This window comes from Pleurodeles waltl, chromosome 1_1 (assembly GCF_031143425.1).
Source record: "Pleurodeles waltl isolate 20211129_DDA chromosome 1_1, aPleWal1.hap1.20221129, whole genome shotgun sequence".
NCBI classification, from domain to species: Eukaryota; Metazoa; Chordata; class Amphibia; order Caudata; family Salamandridae; genus Pleurodeles; species Pleurodeles waltl.
Window position 1 is genome coordinate 882,774,253 of NC_090436.1, and position 18,663 is coordinate 882,792,915.

Sequence of the window (18,663 nt, forward strand, 5' to 3'; positions counted from 1 at the left end):
AAGTGTCTACAGTGGGAGGCTTGCCAACTGGACCATCCTGGGGAGTGCAAAGCCACAGTCCATCAGATGGATTACCGACTCCACTGTTATTGGAGGAGGCATGGTGCCCAGAGTGCTTCCTGAAGCCCTGCTCGACACAGAACCGGCACTGTCAATGGGCCAGCGGTGCTTGAGATGAAGGGCCCAGCGGAGCGGTGCTTGAGACGGCGGGGCCCAGCGGAGCAGTGCTTGACAGGAAGGGCCCAGCGGAGCGGTGCTTGAGATGAAGGGCCCAGCGGAGCGGTGCTTGAGACAGCGGAGCCCAGCGGAGCGGTGCTTGACAGGAAGGGCCCAGCAGAGCGGTGCTTGAGACGGCGGGGCCCAGCGGAGCGGTGCTTGACAGGAAGGGCCCAGCGGAGCGGTGCTTGAGATGAAGGGCCCAGCGGAGCGGTGCTTGAGACGGCGGGGCCCAGCGGAGCGGTGCTTGAGATGAAGGGCCCAGGGGAGCGGTGCTTGAGATGAAGGGCCCAGCGGTGCAGTGCTCGACAGGAAGGGCTCAGCGGAGCGGTGCTTGAGATGAAGGGCCCAGCAGAGCGGTGCTTGAGACGGCGGGGCCCAGCGGAGCGGTGCTTGACAGGAAGGGCCCAGCGGTGCGGTGCTTGAGATGAAGGGCCCAGCGGAGCGGTGCTTGAGATGGCGGGGCCCAGCGGAGCGGTGCTTGACAGGAAGGGCCCAGCGGAGCGGTGCTTGAGACGGCGGGGCCCAGCGGAGCGGTGCTTGACAGGAAGGGCCCAGCGGAGCGGTGCTTGAGATGAAGGGCCCAGCGGAGCGGTGCTTGAGACGGCGGGGCCCAGCGGAGCGGTGCTTGACAGGAAGGGCCCAGCGGAGCGGTGCTTGAGACGGTGGGGCCCAGCGGAGCGGTGCTTGACAGGAAGGGCCCAGCGGTGCGGTGCTTGAGATGAAGGGCCCAGCAGAGCGGTGCTTGAGACGGCGGGGCCCAGCGGAGCGGTGCTTGACAGGAAGGGCCCAGCGGAGCGGTGCTTGAGACGGCGGGGCCCAGCGAAGCGGTGCTTGACAGGAAGGGCCCAGCGGAGCGGTGCTTGAGACGGCGGGGCCCAGCGAAGCGGTGCTTGACAGGAAGGGCCCAGCGGAGCGGTGCTTGAGACGGCGGGGCCCAGCGGAGCGGTGCTTGACAGGAAGGGCCCAGCGGTGCGGTGCTTGTGATGAAGGGCCCAGCGGAGCGGTGCTTGAGACGGCGGGGCCCAGCGGAGCGGTGCTTGACAGGAAGGGCCCAGCGGAGCGGTGCTTGAGATGGCGGGGCCCAGCGGAGCGGTGCTTGAGATGAAGGGCCCAGCAGAGCGGTGCTTGAGATGAAGGGCCCAGCGGTGCAGTGCTTGACAGGAAGGGCCCAGCGGAGAGGTGCTTGAGATGAAGGGCCCAGCGGAGCGGTGCTTGAGACGGCGGGGCCCAGTGGAGCGGTGCTTGACAGGAAGAGCCCAGCGGTGCGGTGCTTGAGATGAAGGGCCCAGCGGAGCGGTGCTTGACAGGAAGGGCCCAGCGGTGCGGTGCTTGTGATGAAGGGCCCAGCGGAGCGGTGCTTGAGACGGCGGGGCCCAGCGGAGCGGTGCTTGACAGGAAGGGCCCAGCGGAGCGGTGCTTGAGATGGCGGGGCCCAGCGGAGCGGTGCTTGAGATGAAGGGCCCAGCAGAGCGGTGCTTGAGATGAAGGGCCCAGCTGTGCGGTGCTTGACAGGAAGGGCCCAGCGGAGAGGTGCTTGAGATGAAGGGCCCAGCGGAGCGGTGCTTGAGACGGCGGGGCCCAGCGGAGCGGTGCTTGACAGGAAGGGCCCAGCGGTGCGGTGCTTGAGATAAAGGGCCCAGCGGAGCGGTGCTTGAGACGGCGGGGCCCAGCGGAGCGGTGCTTGACAGGAAGGGCCAAGAGGAGCGGTGCTTGAGACGGCGGGGCCCAGCGTTGCGGTGCTTGAGATGAAGGGCCCAGCGGAGCGGTGCTTGAGACGGCGGGGCCCAGCGGAACGGTGCTTGACAGGAAGGGCCCAGCGGAGCGGTGCTTGAGACGGCGGGGCCCAGCGGAGCGGTGCTTGACAGGAAGGGCCCAGCGGTGCGGTGCTTGAGATGAAGGGCGGAGCGGTGCTTGAGACGGCGGGGCCCAGCGGAGCGGTGCTTGACAGGAAGGGCCCAGCAGAGCGGTGCTTGAGACGGCGGGGCCCAGCGGAGCGGTGCTTGACAGGAAGGGCCCAGCGGAGCGGTGCTTGAGACAGCGGGGCCCAGCGGAGCGGTGCTTGACAGGAAGGGCCCAGCGGAGCGGTGCTTGAGACGGCGGGGCCCAGAGGAGCGGTGCTTGACAGGAAGGGCCCAGCGGTGCGGTGCTTGAGATGAAGGGCCCAGCGGAGCGGTGCTTGAGACGGCGGGGCCCAGCGGAGCGGTGCTTGACAGGAAGGGCCCAGCGGAGCGGTGCTTGAGACGGCGGGGCCCAGCGGAGCGGTGCTTGACAGGAAGGGCCCAGCGGAGCGGTGCTTGAGATGAAGGGCCCAGCGGAGCGGTGCTTGAGACGGCGGGGCCCAGCGGAGCGGTGCTTGACAGGAAGGGCCAAGCGGAGCGGTGCTTGAGACGGCGGGGCCCAGCGGAACGGTGCTTGACAGGAAGGGCCCAGTGGTGCGGTGCTTGAGATGAAGGGCCCAGCGGAGCGGTGCTTGAGACGGCGGGGCCCAGCGGAGCGGTGCTTGACAGGAAGGGCCCAGCGGAGCGGTGCTTGAGATGAAGGGCCCAGCTGAGCGGTGCTTGAGACGGCGGGGCCCAGCGGAGCGGTGCTTGAGATGAAGGGCCCAGCGGAGCGGTGCTTGAGATGAAGGGCCCAGCGGTGCGGTGCTTGACAGGAAGGGCCCAGCGGAGCAGTGCTTGAGATGAAGGGTCCAGCGGTGCGGTGCTTTAGATGAAGGGCCCAGCGGAGCGGTGCTTGAGATGAAGGGCCCAGCGGAGCGGTGCTTGAGACAGCGGGGCCGAGCGGAGCGATGCTTGACAGGAAGGGCCCAGCGGTGCGGTGCTTGAGATGAAGGGCCCAGCGGAGCGGTGCTTGAGACGGCGGGGCCCAGCGGAGCGGTGCTTGACAGGAAGGGCCCAGCAGAGCGGTGGTTGAGACGGCGGGGCCCAGCGGAGCGGTTCTTGACAGGAAGGGCCCAGCAGTGCGGTGCTTGAGATGAAGGGCCCAGCAGAGCGGTGCTTGAGACGGCGGGGCCCAGCGGAGCGGTGCTTGACAGGAAGGGCCCAGCGGAGCGGTGCTTGAGATGAAGGGCCCAGCGGAGCGGTGCTTGAGACGGCGGGGCCCAGCGGAGCGGTGCTTGACAGGAAGGGCCCAGCGGAGCGGTGCTTGAGATGAAGGGCCCAGCGGAGCGGTGCTTGAGACGGCGGGGCCCAGCGGAGCGGTGCTTGACAGGAAGGGCCCAGCGGAGCGGTGCTTGAGACGGTGGGGCCCAGTGGAGCGGTGCTTGACATGAAGGGCCCAGCGGTGCGGTGCTTGAGATGAAGGGCCCAGCGGAGCGGTGCTTGAGACGGGGGGGCCCAGCGGAGCGGTGCTTGACAGGAAGGGCCCAGCGGAGCGGTGCTTGAGACGGCGGGGCCCAGCGGAGCGGTGCTTGACAGGAAGGGCCCAGCGGAGCGGTGCTTGAGACGGCGGGGCCCAGCGGAGCGGTGCTTGACAGGAAGGGCCCAGCGGAGCGGTGCTTGAGACGGCGGGGCCCAGCGGAGCGGTGCTTGACAGGAAGGGCCCAGCGGTGCGGTGCTTGTGATGAAGGGCCAAACAGAGCGGTGCTTGAGACGGCGGGGACCCCAGCGGAGCGGTGCTTGACAGGAAGGGCCCAGCGGAGCGGTGCTTGAGATGGCGGGGCCCAGCGGAGCGGTGCTTGAGATGAAGGGCCCAGCAGAGCGGTGCTTGAGATGAAGGGCCCAGCGGTGCAGTGCTTGACAGGAAGGGCCCAGCGGAGCGGTGCTTGAGTTGGCGGGGCCCAGCGGAGCGGTGCTTGAGATGAAGGGCTCAGCGGAGCGGTGCTTGAAATGAAGGGCCCAGCTGTGCGGTGCTTGAGAGGAAGGGCCCAGCGGAGAGGTGCTTGAGATGAAGGGCCCAGCGGAGCGGTGCTTGAGACGGCGGGGCCCAGCGGAGCGGTGCTTGACAGGAAGGGCCCAGCTGTGCGGTGCTTGAGATGAAGGGCCCAGCGGAGCGGTGCTTGAGACGGCGGGGCCCAGCGGAGCGGTGCTTGATAGGAAGGGCCAAGAGGAGCGGTGCTTGAGACGGCGGGGCCCAGCGGAGCGGTGCTTGAGATGAAGGGCCCAGCGGAGAGGTGCTTGAGACGGCGGGGCCTAGCGGAGCAGTGCTTGACAGGAAGGGCCCAGCGGAGCGGTGCTTGAGACGGCGGGGCTCAGCGGAGCGGTGCTTGACAGGAAGGGCCCAGCGGTGCGGTGCTTGAGATGAAAGGCGGAGCGGTGCTTGAGACGGCGGGGCCCAGCGGAGCGGTGCTTGACAGGAAGGGCCCAGCGGAGCGGTGCTTGAGACGGCGGGGCCCAGCGGAGCGGTGCTTGAGACAGTGGGGCCCAGCGGAGCGGTGCTTGACAGGAAGGGCCCAGCGGAGCGGTGCTTGAGACGGCGGGGCCCAGCGGAGCGGTGCTTGACAGGAAGGGCCCAGCGGTGTGGTGCTTGAGATGAAGGGCCCAGCGGAGTGGTGCTTGAGACAGCGGGGCCCAGCAGAGCGGTGCTTGACAGGAAGGGCCCAGCGGAGAAGTGCTTGAGACGGCGGGGCCCAGCAGAGCGGTGCTTGACAGGAAGGGCCCAGCGGAGCGGTGCTTGAGATGAAGGGCCCAGCGGAGCGGTGCTTGAGACGGCGGGGCCCAGCGGAGCGGTGCTTGACAGGAAGGGCCAAGCGGAGCGGTGCTTGAGACGGCGGGGTCCAGCGGAGCGGTGCTTGACAGGAAGGGCCCAGTGGTGCGGTGCTTGACATGAAGGGCCCAGCGGAGCGGTGCTTGAGACGGCGGGGCCCAGCGGAGCGGTGCTTGACAGGAAGGGCCCAGCGGAGCGGTGCTTGAGATGAAGGGCCCAGCGGAGCGGTGGTTGAGACGGCGGGGCCCAGCGGAGCGGTGCTTGAGATGAAGGGCCCAGCGGAGCGGTGCTTGAGATGAAGGGCCCAGCGGTGCGGTGCTTGACAGGAAGGGCCCAGCGGAGCGGTGCTTGAGATGAAGGGTCCAGCGGTGCGGTGCTTGAGATGAAGGGCCCAGCGGAGCGGTGCTTGAGATGAAGGGCCCAGCGGAGCGGTGCTTTAGACGGCGGGGCCTAGCGGAGCGGTGCTTGACAGGAGGGGCCCAGCGGAGCGGTGCTTGAGATGAAGGGCCCAGCGGAGCGGTGCTTGAGACGGCGGGGCCCAGCGGAGCGGTGATTGACAGGAACGGCCCAGCGGAGCGGTGCTTGAGATGAAGGGCCCAGCGGAGCGGTGCTTGAGACGGCGGGGCCCAGCGGAGCGGTGCTTGAGATGAAGGGCCCAGCGGTGCAGTGCTTGATAGGAAGGGCCCAGCGGTGCGGTGCTTGAGATGAAGGGCCCAGCGGAGCGGTGCTTGAGACGGCGGGCCCAGCGGTGCGGTACTTGAGAAGAAGGGCCCAGCGGTGCGGTTCATGTCCCGCCGGGGCCCGATTCAGCGGTTCTTGTCCCGGCGGGGCCCTGTTCAGCAGTTCTTGTCCCGGCGGGGCCCTGTTCAGCGGTGCTCCTCCCGGCGGGGCCCATTCAGCGGTTCTTGTCCCGGCGGGGCCCTGTTCAGCGGTTCTTGTCCCGGCGGGGCCCGTTCAGCTTTTCTTGACCCGACGGGGCCCTGTTCAGCGGTGCTCCTCCCGGCGGGGCCCGTTCAGCGGTTCTTGTCCCGGCGGGGCCCTGTTCAGCGGTTCTTGTCCCGGCGGGGCCCGTTCAGCGGTTCTTGACCCGGCGGGGCCCTGTTGAGCAGTGCTCCTCCCGGCAGGGCCCTGTTCAGCAGTGCTCCTCCCGGCGAGGCCCTGTTCAGCGGTGCCCCTCCCGGCGGGGCCCTGTTCAGCGGTGCTCCTCCCGGCGGGGCCCTGTTCAGCGGTGCTCCTCCCAGCGGGGCCCTGTTCAGCGGTGCTTGTCCTGTGTGTCTAGGTAGCCAGACCTGGCCAAGACTTCCCGCTCATTCACCATCCGAACTTGCGGTCGCGGCGCCCTCCTGTGATGGAGTCCTGGACCCGTGGGTGTCGTCCGTCACACCCGGAATGGGGCTGGTGCGGCCCTCCTGGGCAGCTCGCCTGCTGCCTGACTTCTCCGCCCTGCTGCCCTTGTCCTCCTTCGCTGGAGCTCTGTGGCCCTTGCCTCCCTTGGATGATGTGGCAGGTGACGGGGCAAGGCTACTGTCCTTGGTGGCAGCCGTCTCAGTCTTGTCGCGCCAGGCCTTTTTCTTTTTTGTCCTCTTCCCAGGGGGGTGGGTGGCTGTCCCCTTGCTGCTGGCCGATGTTCCTGCCCTAGGATCTGGTGGACTCCAATAGCCCTGCACTATGGTCACAGTAGATGCAGGGCTGGTGGTGGCTGAGGTGCTTTTTTTACTCTTCCCAGATGGAGGGGGTGGGTCAGTGATTGGAACGAGCTCAAGGTTCGAAAGGAAAAGGACTTTGGAAGGACAGGGACGGGTAGGTGTAGTGGGTTTGGGAGTGGAGGAAGAGGATGTGGTTGTAGGAGAGTCAAGTGTGCTGTCTTTGGGTGCAGGTGCTTGTGACGGAGGCTGTCGTGAGGTGGATGGCTGTTGGGTGGGTGCCTGCCTGCGTTTGTGTGCTTTGGAAGAGGGGGTGACAGACACACTGGGAGAGGACACAGGGGACGTGTAATTGGCAGTGGGGGTGGTGACTGCACGTGTGCGGACTGTACTGGAAGGTGTGCTGGTGATGGAAGTACTGGCTGATGGTGGTGTGCATGCAGGTGTGAGTGGAGACGTCACAGGGAGGGAGGAGGGAGATGAGGAGGTGGGGGACACAGAGGTGGTAGTGACTGTTGGCATGTCTGCATCTGGATGTTGCTTGGGTGAATACTTGTGGGATCTGTGGTGCTTATGTCTGGATGAGCTGCCCTTGGGTGTAGAGGTGTGTGCAGGCTGGTCTGATGGTGTGGATGGGATAGGCAGAGGAACAGGAGACTGGGACTGGGTGGAGGGAGTCAAAAGAGGGAGGCTGGAGACAGGGACAATGGCTGCCGTCAGTGCTGAGGCCAGAGCGTTGAACGATCGCTGATGGGCAGCCTGACCCGAATGAATGCCCTCCAGGTATGCATTGCTCCGATGCACCTCCCTTTCTACACCCTGGATGGCATTCAAAAGGGTAGACTGCCCAACAATGAGTGTCCTGAGGAGGTCAATGACCTCCTCACTGAGGGCAGCAGGGGTAACTGGGGCAGGGCCTGAGGTGCCTGGGGCGAAGGAGATGCCCGCCTTCCTGGGCGAGCGGGCACGGAGCGAAGGCTGAGGGGCTGCTGGGAGGGTGGGGCTGGTGCGCTGGGTGGCGGCTGTACCTGTTGTGGCGGTGGGCACGGATGTTGCCGCCACCGCTAGGGAGCTCCCTTCCGAGGACGTGTCGGTGTCACTGACGTCTCTACGGGTCCCCGTTGTGGAGCTCCACTCGCCCTCCGTCTCACTGGTGTACTCAGAGTCTGTTGTATGGCCCTCCGGGGCCATGTGAGATGCAGCTCCCTCGTGCGCCGATGCCACTTCTCCTCCGCCTGATGATGCTAATTCACACATGAACAGGAAGACAAAGAAAATGGGGGGGGGGGGAGAAATGAAGACAGGTTGAGTGCATGCATTGGCAACACCGTTGTCGGAGAGGACAGACACAGAAGCCCCCTGAACTAGGCCGCGCAATGGGGGTACACTACTCAGTTATTGTGACTAGGCCTACGGGTCTATGGACGACAAATGCACACATGGGTGAGGCCGGACCATGGATAGCTGTACTTGGCACCCTACAGAGGTGGGGGGCGGGGGCACAGGGCTGTGTCTAACGGAGGGGCCTAACCTACAGAATGCGCCCTGGCCTGGAGATAGCCACAGCCCTCCTCCCCCACCCAGACACCTTCACTGCGCGCAAAGATAGCAGAATGTGCTGATACTCACCCCCTTGTGTCTGCTGTGATGTCCTCACGTGCCCATCCAAATCGGGGTAGGCCACCGCCAGGATCCGGGACATCAGGGGGGTCAATTGGCGGCTGGCACCCCTCCTACGTTGGGAGGCCATCCCCAGCAGAGACTCGGCGGTCTTTCTGGTCCCGCGGCAGATGTCCTCCCACCTATTTCGGCAGTGGTTGCCCCGTCTGTTGTGGACCCCCAGGGCCCGGACGTCCTTGGCGATGGCACGCCAAATGTCGATCTTCTGATGGGCGCTGACCTATGTGACATGTACAGGGTGGTAAAGGAAATCGCATCAGTTTTCTGCCTGGTCAATGTGAGTGGCCCCCCCCTCCCCAACCTTGCCATGTGGCACATGCTCTCATGTTTTGTGCGTTGCACTCCTCATTCGCTCCCCTCCCCACCATCTTACATACACCCCACTCAACACAGGCATAGCCCATTCAACGTGCACCCTGTGTACTAACCTGTTGGTCTGGAGGACCGTAGAGTGGCGCATTCTGGGGGAGGACCCCATCAACAAGTTTCTCCAATTCTTCGGCAGTGAAGGCAGGGGCCCTTTCCCCAGTCGCAGCAGCCATTGTATCTCCCAGACCGAGGTCACAGCAGCACTTGCAGTATAGGTCCTCTCCTGTGGATGATCAGGTCTCGAGTGATTAATCAGATAGAAAATGGCGGCCACGCCCGCGGCGGTGCGTACCGCGACCGCAGGCGCACATCGTCATTGGCTCCTGAGAACCATAGGGTTCAATGTTAACCAATGCTGCTTTGCGCCGCGGTCTTCGACCGCCTACCGCCACGGTGTGCCACGCCAGCGCAGTGACCTCACATCCCACTGTCACACTTCACAGGTCAGGCAGCCGCCATTTCAAGGGCCCACATGGCATGATTTCTACTGCGTCACACAGGCCTAGGCCTTGCATTGCCACTCATACAAGCCGTTCCATGCATAGCGATTCGTGTACTGTGCAAGCTGTGTGAACTAACCTGTGGGTTGCTTGACTCTGTGCTCCATGTTGTCCTTCCTAGGCACCGTCCGCTGGGACTTGCGAGGAGAAGGATGAATCCTCCCGTGTACCGAACGCTGGTGGACCTGTCGACAATGGAAGAACGACATATCATACTTACATACCGGCTTGACAGAGCAACTATACATGAACTATGTGCCCAGCTGGAGCCAGACCTGATGTCCCCCATCCGCCAACCCACAGGGATTCCCCCTCTGGTGCAGGTTCTGTCAGTACTCCATTTTTTGGCAAGTGGGTCTTTTCAGACAACAGTGGCCATATCATCAGGGATGTCTCAGCCTATGTTTTCTAAGGTTTTGTCCAGAGTGTTGTCTGCCCTGATGAAATACATGCGGAGCTACATTATTTTCCCTGAGGTGGGCGAATTGGCTACAGTGAAGGGTGATTTCTATGCCCTTGGACACATCCCCAACATCATTGGTGCCATTGATGGGACCCATGTGGCTTTGGTTCCCCCCAAAGAAAGTGAGCAGGTGTACAGAAATAGAAAAAGTTACCATTCGATGAATGTCCAGGTGGTCTGTTTGGCTGACCAGTACATCTCCCATCTAAATGCCAAGTTCCCTGGGTCAGTGCATGACGCGTATGTCATGCGAAATAGCAGCATCCCTTATGTGATGGAACAGCTACAGAGACACCGTGTGTGGCTAATTGGTGACTCTGGTTACACCAACCTGCCTTGGCTATTGACCCCAGTGAGGAATCCCCGGACCAGGGCAGAGGAACGGTACAATGAGGCCCATGGGCGAACTAGGAGGATTATAGAACGGACCTTCGGGGTCCTGAAGGCCAGGTTTAGGTGCCTGCATATGACAGGGGGATCCCTCATGTACTCACCAAAGAAGGTGTGTCATATCATCGTGGCCTGCTGTATGCTTCACAATCTTGCATTGCGACGCCAGGTGCCTTTCCTGCAGGAGGATGGTCCAGATGGTGGTGTTGTAGCAGCTGTGGAGCCTGTGGAGAGTGAAGAGGAGGAAGACGACGGGGACGACACGGACAACAGGGACACAGTTATACAACAGAATTTTCAGTAGCACCCAGGTAAGAATCACCCACGCCATTTTACATTTACTTCTCGCATCCTGCATCTCTACTTTCTGTGTTTCCCCCCAGTTCCTTTTCACTGATTTTTGACTTTCCCTTCCCTTTTCAGAGCTGTATGACCCACAGCGTGACTTCTGCTTTGTTTGCCCATGGACTAATGCTTATTGACACTGGTATGTTGTCATCACAATGTAAATGAACATTATTGCACCGTTATGTGTAATGCATTTGTAAAGAATACAAGCAGACTCCTGACATTTGAAGTGCAATTGGTGATTTATTTTAAGTGCTGCGTATAGGTCCGTGATAGTAAAACGGTGATGGGTGGGGGTGGAGTAATGTCCATGGCAGAGTCCAGTTCTCAGTAGCACAGGTGCAATGTCCATATGCCTGTGGAAGGATGGAGCAGGGGCAGTTCAAGGTTGGACAGGGTGACAATGTGGGACAGTGGGATGACATCAGGGGGTATCTTAGGCTGGCGGGGGTCTTGGCATCCTACTCTGTCTTCTTGTGTGATCTCAGGTTCCGCTTGCGGGGTGGTTGATCTTCAGCAGGAGGTGGGGTTCTGGTGGCCTGTCGTGGTGTGGGGGCCTCCTGTCCACTAGCGCCGGCGGAGGTGGTAGGCTGTTCGTCGTCCGGACTGGTGACAGGGGCCCTTTGGGGTGCCACATGGTCCCGCAATGTGGTGACTATCTGCTTGAGGGCCAGGACGATGGTCCCCATTGCAGTACTGATGTGCCGGAGTTCGTCTCTGAACCCCATGTACCGTTCCTCCTGCTGTGCCTGGATCTCCTGGAACCTGGCCAGTACCGTCGCCATCGTCTCCTGGGAGCGGTGGTATGCTCCCATGATGGTGGTGAGGGCCTCTTGGAGAGTGGGTTCCCTAGGCCAGTCAACCCCCTCTCGCACAGCAGCCCTCCCAGTTGCCCTGTTTCCCCGGGCCTCTGTCCCCTGGACGGTGTGCCCACTACCACTGCCCCCAGGTCCCTGTTGTTGTTGGGGTGGTGGGTCAGCCTGGGTGCCCTGTAGAGGCGGACACACCGCTGATTGACGCGTCCTGGAGACAGGGGCATGGGCCCGCTGGGTGGGAGCTGTGCTGGTATTCCCAGAGGGGTTGGGTCTGCTGCGGCCTGTGTCTGTGTGTGGGGAACCGACTGACCAGAGGTCCCCGATGGTCCGGGCTGGTCATCAGGTTCTAGGTCGACAGAGCTGCTGTCATCACTGGGGGCCTGTTCTGGGGGCGGGATGGACAAATCTGGACCCTCCTGGCCGGTGTGTTGGCGTTCGGGCCCTGCAGGGGAAAAGAGTATGGTTATTGCTTCTGTGTGTGCCATGGCGTGCGATTTGTGGGTGCCCTTGTCCCCCAGTGCTGGCATTCCCTTGTGGGAGAAGTTGTGAGGGTGGTTTGGGGGGGGGGGGGATGGGTATGTGCAGTGGTCATGCTTGGGTGATGGGTGTCCATGGTTTGTGTTGGCATTCAGGGATTGGTGTTGTGTTGGGTGGGTTGTGCTGGTGAGACATTGGCAGGGAGGATGTGTGCTGGGGGGGGTTGGGGGTGAGGGTGGGGGTGCGGGTTGGCATGCTGGTGGTTGGTGGGGGTGAAGTATTTAGGATTAGACTTACCAGAGTCCATTCCTCCGCCTACTCCAGCGAGGCCCGCAGGATGCAGGATGTTCAAGACCTCTAGCTCCCATGATGTGAATTCGGGTGGAGTGGGTGGGGGTCCGCCGCCAGTCTTCTTCACAGCGATGTTGTGTCTTGACACCATCGACCGCACCTTCCCCCGTAGGTCGTTCCAGCGCTTTCAGATGTCTTCCCGGTTTCTGGGATGCTGTCCCACAGCGTTGACCCTGTCGACGATCCTTTGCCATAGCTCCGCCTTCCTGGCTATTGTGGTGTGCTGCACCTGTGTGCCGAATAGCTGGGGCTCTACCCTGATTATTTCCTCCACCATGACCCTGAGTTCTTGGTCCGAGAACCTGGGGTGTCTTTGGGGTGCCATGGGGTGGTGTGGGGTGGTGTTTGTGGTGATGAGTGTGGTGTGTGTGGTGGTGTGTGGTGTTTTGTGCGTGGATGTAGTGTGGGTGATGATGTTGTGTTCCTCTGTGTGTTGGGGTTTGCGATAGCTGTGCTCTCTCTCTCTCTCTCTCTCTCGCCTTCTCTCCGAATTTCTAGTAGTGGGGGTTTGTGGGTGATGTGGGTGTGGGTTTTATAGTTGATTGGATGTGTGGGTGTGGTGTGTGTATGTGTATCAGGTGTGTGTATTTCGAATTGTCCAATGTGTCTGTGTTTTGGAAAGGTGTGTGTATTTTGAGCGCGGCGGTGTGTACCGCCAATGGAATACCGCGGTTGAAAGACCGCCGCGTGGATTCGTGGGTCGTAATGGCATGGGCGTGTTTGTGTTGGCGTGACGGTGGAGGTTTGGTCATCTCCAGTTTATTGCTGACCGCTGATGAGGCGGCCTTCCGTGGATGTCGGGTTTTTGGCGGTTTGGAAGTTGTGGGTTAGAATGACCGTGGCGGTTTACCGCGGCCACGGCGGTAGAATGGCGGACTTCTGACCGGCGGTAAGAGCCTTTTACCGCCGAGGTCAGAATGAGGGCCTTATTCTTTTAAAATTCATTTCTTGACTTGTGCATGTTGAATTTTTGTTGTTCTGGTCTTGTTTGATTTAGACAAATATTACCTATTTTTCTAAATTGGTGTGGTGTTCATTTTGTTGTGTTTTCACTGTGTTACTGTGTGTGTTGGTACAAATACTTTACACATTGCTTCTGAAGTTAAGCCTTCCTGCTCATGCCAAGCTACCAAGGAGGTGAGCAGGGGTTAACTGAGGGTGACCCTCCTTTACCCTGACTAGAGTGAGGGTCCTTGCTTGGAAAGGGGGTAACCTGACTGCTAACCAAAGACCCCATTTCTAACAGTTACGAGTTCAAGTTTGTAGACCCTCCAGTCCCTTCAGGAAACCATTGTCACCCATGTCCCAAGATCTCTCAAAAAACAGGTGACTTTGAAGGAAGGAATTATTTCATTGATCCAAAAAAGAGCTATTGTTACCATCCCAAAGGGACAAGAGGAAAAAGTAGTGCACTCAATTGTGTTTCTGGTTACCAAGGTCCATGGGGGTTTTCAGATTGTCATAAACCTGAAATCCTTGATCAAATTTGTGAAAAAGATTTCCTTCGACATGGAGACACTACAGAGGAACATTCCCCTGGTGGAACCAAAGGCCTGGTTAGCTGCTCTGGACTTGGGTTCTTATTTGTATGTCCCAATGTGCAAACTGTATCAGAGATTCCTCTGGTTTTGTGTTTGGGGCAAGTATTGACTGGACACAGTCCTTCTGTTTCGACTCCGGTCCTCTCTGAGAGTCTTCACAAAGATGGTGGCCGCTCTGGTCACACATCTTCATCTCAAAGAAGTGGCAATATTCCCACATATAGATGACGGTTAGTCCAAGCTCCATCAATTTCATTTCTCAGACATCATAGATCCTTGAACATTGCTACTCTAAACCATCATGGGTTCCAGTTACATCTTACCCAATGCCATCTTCATCCCTTCAGGGATCTTCAGTTCATCAGAGCAAGGTTTGAAACTCAGGTGGGCAAGGTGTTTTTTCCCATGGACAGGATGATCTGACTCAAAAAATTACTGGGCAATCTCCTTGCAAGCAGATCTTCTGCCCTGTTCTATTGGTTGAAGGTACCGGGTCATGTGACAGCAGCTGTTTTCACGATCCCCTGGGCAAGACTTCATACCAGACCCCTTCTCTACCATGTTCTCTCCCATTGTGCTCTATCAGTCAAGAACTTGAATTATGTCATTCCTGTATCTCCAGATGTCAAGCTGGCTCTGCAGTGGTGAATAAACAGGGACAACTTCTGCGGGGGTAGTGATGAGCCCAGACCCTCTGATAATTCTGACAATGAATGCAAGTGCTGTGGGCATCATTGGGGCCCCTGTCTGCTCAAGCAAAATGGTCTGGAACAGAAGGATGGAGGTCATTAAATTGGAGAGAAATAATGGCAGTCTTCCATGCTCTTCATCATTTCAGTCATCTGTCCCACTGCGATGTGTTGATAAGATCAGGCAACACAGTGACAGTGCAATACATCAATCATCAGGGGAACCCCTGCTGCCGATCACTGAATGAGTTGGCCTGCAGTCTGGGTCTGTAGGCAGAAACTTGTCTCCTTTCTTTGTCAACTGTGCACATCAAGGGCTTGGGCATTGTGGTGGCAGACATCTGGAGGTTTTCCTATTCCCAGGATTTGTGACTGACAAAATCCAAATTCAGGGCCATTTGCAGGATTTTTGGCCTACCGTTCATGGATCTGTTTGCCTCTGCAAGCAGTGCTCTTCTGCTGAGGTTTTTCTTCAGGTTCCCAGAGATGGGAGCATGGGGTGTTGATGCACTGACCATACAATGGCCCCAGAAGCTTCTTTTTGCCTTCCCACCAATTCCTTTAATTATGAGACTGTTGTGAAAGATTGAGCAAGATTAGGCCCAACTCATTGTGGTTGTTCCTTTCTAGCCCAGCTGCAGCTAGTTCCTACTTCTGACGCGATTGGCACATTGCCTTCCATGGATCCTCACTCTATCTCCTGCTTCCCTGAGATCTTGTACGCAGCTACAGGTTCATCATATTTCTTTCTTGTTTTGGAGGTTGAAGGAACAAGGTTTACCTCCCCAACTTGTTGATGTTACTTAAAAATCTAGAAGATATTCTACTCTTGATTCCTATTCTAAATACTGGAGGATCTTTGATTCTTGTAGTTCCACACAGGGATTTTCTTCAGTGGACTGTGTATTCTTCAGTTTTTTTTAAACTGGTTTCAGAAAAAACATTTGTCTTTCAACCTTGAAGTCACAATGCTATGCAGTCAAGGCATTCTAGGTGAAGCATGACATAGTCACTGGTGCAGTTCCTTTAGCTTCTAGATTGCTCAAAGAGTTTGCTATCGCTAACCCTTTGGTAAAATCTTAATCTCACTCTTGGGATCTTGGTTTTGAAGGCATTGCAGAATGCTCCATTTGAGCCTTTGGACACAATGGATCTAAAATTTCTTTCCTTTAAGGTCCTTTTCTTGGTGGTTCTCACTTCTGCCCTGTGGATGGGGGAACTCTCTGCTCTGCTCTGTCATCCTCCATTTATCTTCTTTCGGGTGTCCAGTGGTACTTCACCCAAATCCCTCTTTCCTTTCTAAAGATCGATAAAAATGCAATATTTCTGAGGAGCTTATTACTTCTGAAGAAGATTGTAGATTGGATTTGCTGGGTGTTAAACATGCTCTGTTAGTTTACCTTGACAAACCCAAGGAATACAGAAAGTCAATTTCTCTATTTGTCACTTTTGGCAGGGCGGGCAAAGGAAAGAAAGCGTTGAAGGTCACTCTTGGATCAAAGAGACTATTTCCTTGGCATATACCAGCATTAATCTTTCAAGACCTTCTGGCCTGCAGGGTAGTTCCAGAAGAGCTTGGCTGCCTCTTAGGCAGAATTTAAAGGTTTAGCTTTGGAAGATATTTGTAGAGCTGGAACTTGGGCCTCAGAGCACATCTCTATGAAACATTATAGGCTGCATGATTTTTTGCACCGCCACCGGAACTTCGGTGTTGATTTATGTCTTGGTCTCCTTGAGTCATTTTTATAAAAAGGACTCTACTCTGTTTTGGTATGCCTCATAGGTAAGGACCGGGTAGAGGACAAGGGGCAAACCTTTATTACTCTTAGGCCAATATTTATACTTTTTTAGCGCCGCATCTGCGTCATTTTTTTACCCAAAAGCAGTGCAAACGTATGCAATATAATTGTATTTTGTAAGTTTGCACCACTTTTGCGTCAAAAAGCAGCACAGATGCGTCGCTAAAAAAGTATAAATGTGGGCCTTAGTTCTGTCATCATTGACCCAGCAATTCGCTCACGCCCGCCCTCCCTGTTATAATGACCTTTTGATAAGAGACTTTGTATTACAGGAAGTACTGGGGGAGGGCTACCCTCTTGCAGTTCCCAGTTGAGGGTGATGTGGTCAAGTGCCATTTCCTGTTTTGTTTCCTGTACTTGTATTGGGTAACTAAACTTCATAGATAAGGACTGGACTTACAAGAGTAACGAAGATTACCAGTAAGTAATCAGTGCATCACTTGCTTGTAAGATTTGTGGTCTAAGGCCATATGATGTTACTTCCTATAATGCCATTAAGGTCAAACGCTGTTAAGTGTCACTTCGGCTATCCCTAGAATATTAAAGAATGAAGACTTGTAGATGTATGTTATTCCTGGGAGATAAACAGTTACCGGAAACTGAAGCTAATTTCAGTGAGAGGAAAACTATTTTTGTCGTAAAGCATGCTCCTGCGATGCAATAGCAAACTTGATAGTTTTAGTGACAGGTATGCCAGCTCGGCACAACCATTTATTATACGTATGAGTATTTTTATTTTTTGCAATTGCTTTAAAGTCTTAATCGCTAAAATCCCTTCCGCATGAGCTGCCAATCAGCAGCCATGTTGAAACTGCAAGTGTTTGATAGACCTTCCGAGATCGGATTACGACAAGTCTGCAGAAAAGGGCCATAGAGCACCTGACGGCTTTAGCTGCTTTCGCTGGTGTTCATACAACAGAAGAGTAAACGCATTTAACCCTCCACTAGCCCTCCCTTGCCAGTACTACTAAATACCATCACTGCTCGCGCCACCCTGACAGGGACACGAGGTGATCTGCAAGAACGACAGAAAGGTGATAGCAGGAGCCAATAAAAATGTGTTTTTAATTCCCTGGCTATCACAGATAGAGGCTGCTGCTAAGCATTTAAGATAAGATTAGTTGGTGGTGTGCTATCAGCACCTCCACATTTCCCCTGCAGGGTTTCCTTCTGACAGGCTGAAGCTGGAGGCATGTCTGAGGATTAACACCGGCTAATGATTATACACTAAAGCTTTGGAACTGTCTGGCTAATAGGATTAAGCAATGCCAGATGCAGGTCCCTGTTCAGGTTAAAAATGCACTTTTTACATTACAAAGTCAGGCAGATCCCTTTGAACACCCGATGAATATGGATGTTTTCAATTTTCACATTCTTGCAGGGATATACGATATGGCAAATTAATCCCTTCAGAACATCGGAAACAGGGCGAAATAGCCTTCTTGAAGTCGAAATCCTTCGTTTTAGATTTTCTTTCATGGGGATAAGCAGTGGTGCACCACACATAATTAATCTTATTACAAGCAGAGGGAGAAAAGGATATAGGAAAAAACGAGGGGGGGGGGGCGCACCGACATGTTTGGCAAACACATTTCAGGGAGATCTGCTAACAAGCAATTGAGAAATAATTTAAAAAAACGCACAAGACCCTCTGCTAACTGGAAAATGCGTAGAATTTGTGGGAAACAAAAAACATGTTTTTCTTCAAAAATGCCCTTTCCTTTACGAAAGTACTTGTGTAGTAATAAAAAAGGGAGGCTAAATAGTTGCATTGCCTTTTTACGCCCCGGAGAAGTGCATTCGCTGGAGACGATGCTTTCTTCCCTCTAGAAGGCATCAAGAGTAAATCCCAACAGTCACTATTAATAAGATTAAGACTCAAAATCTACTTTCCACAAGCCAAATGCATCGACAATTAGCGGTTCGACTCCGGTCCCTGGCAGTGCAGGCTGTCACATCTCTACTAACAGCCGAGGAACCTGGTTTAGGGAAAATAATCTAGTTGTCCAAAGGATGCCGTGTGTAGCGGATTGTGTTCGTGGTTCGTTCTATCATTAGGCTTATGTGTTGCTGTAAGTACACCAGGCTATCTTCGTAATGGATACTTTGGTCCTTGTAACTCTTACCTCTAAATGAATCCATGCCCGCATTCTTTATTCAGACTCTTGTTTGGTAATTGTTCGAAAGTGGCAACATGTGGAAGACTATCCAATGTACCAACAAAGTAAGTAGAACGTAGCTAATTTCAGGATGATGGAATGCTCCCTATGCCAAAATGTGTGCAAGACCTAGTCTGAGAATGGGAATATCGAGAATCCACTATTGAATGTTCACAACATGGTGAGCAGAAGATCGAAAAGTGACTTTGCATAGATTTTTTTATACTTAACTCCGCATATACATACCTTCCTGATTGAGATATATATGTGTGTGTGTGTACATAGATGTGGATTTAGGAATAGTAAATACATATATAGTACGTGTAGTTAATACATACCGCACTCTGTGCACCTCCGATATTTTGTCCCTCAATAGTCTGGTTATAATATTGTGTCCTTGATATTCCCTACCACATTCATAATGTAAACGACATCCCTTATTTGTATTTTTCATACTGCATGCACCTGACTAGAACGGGCATTCCATCAGACAGAAAAAAAAATTAAATACATGATGTCAAAATAAAGTATTTGGAGACATTGTGGCGCGAGCTGCATCACTGGATGTTACACCAG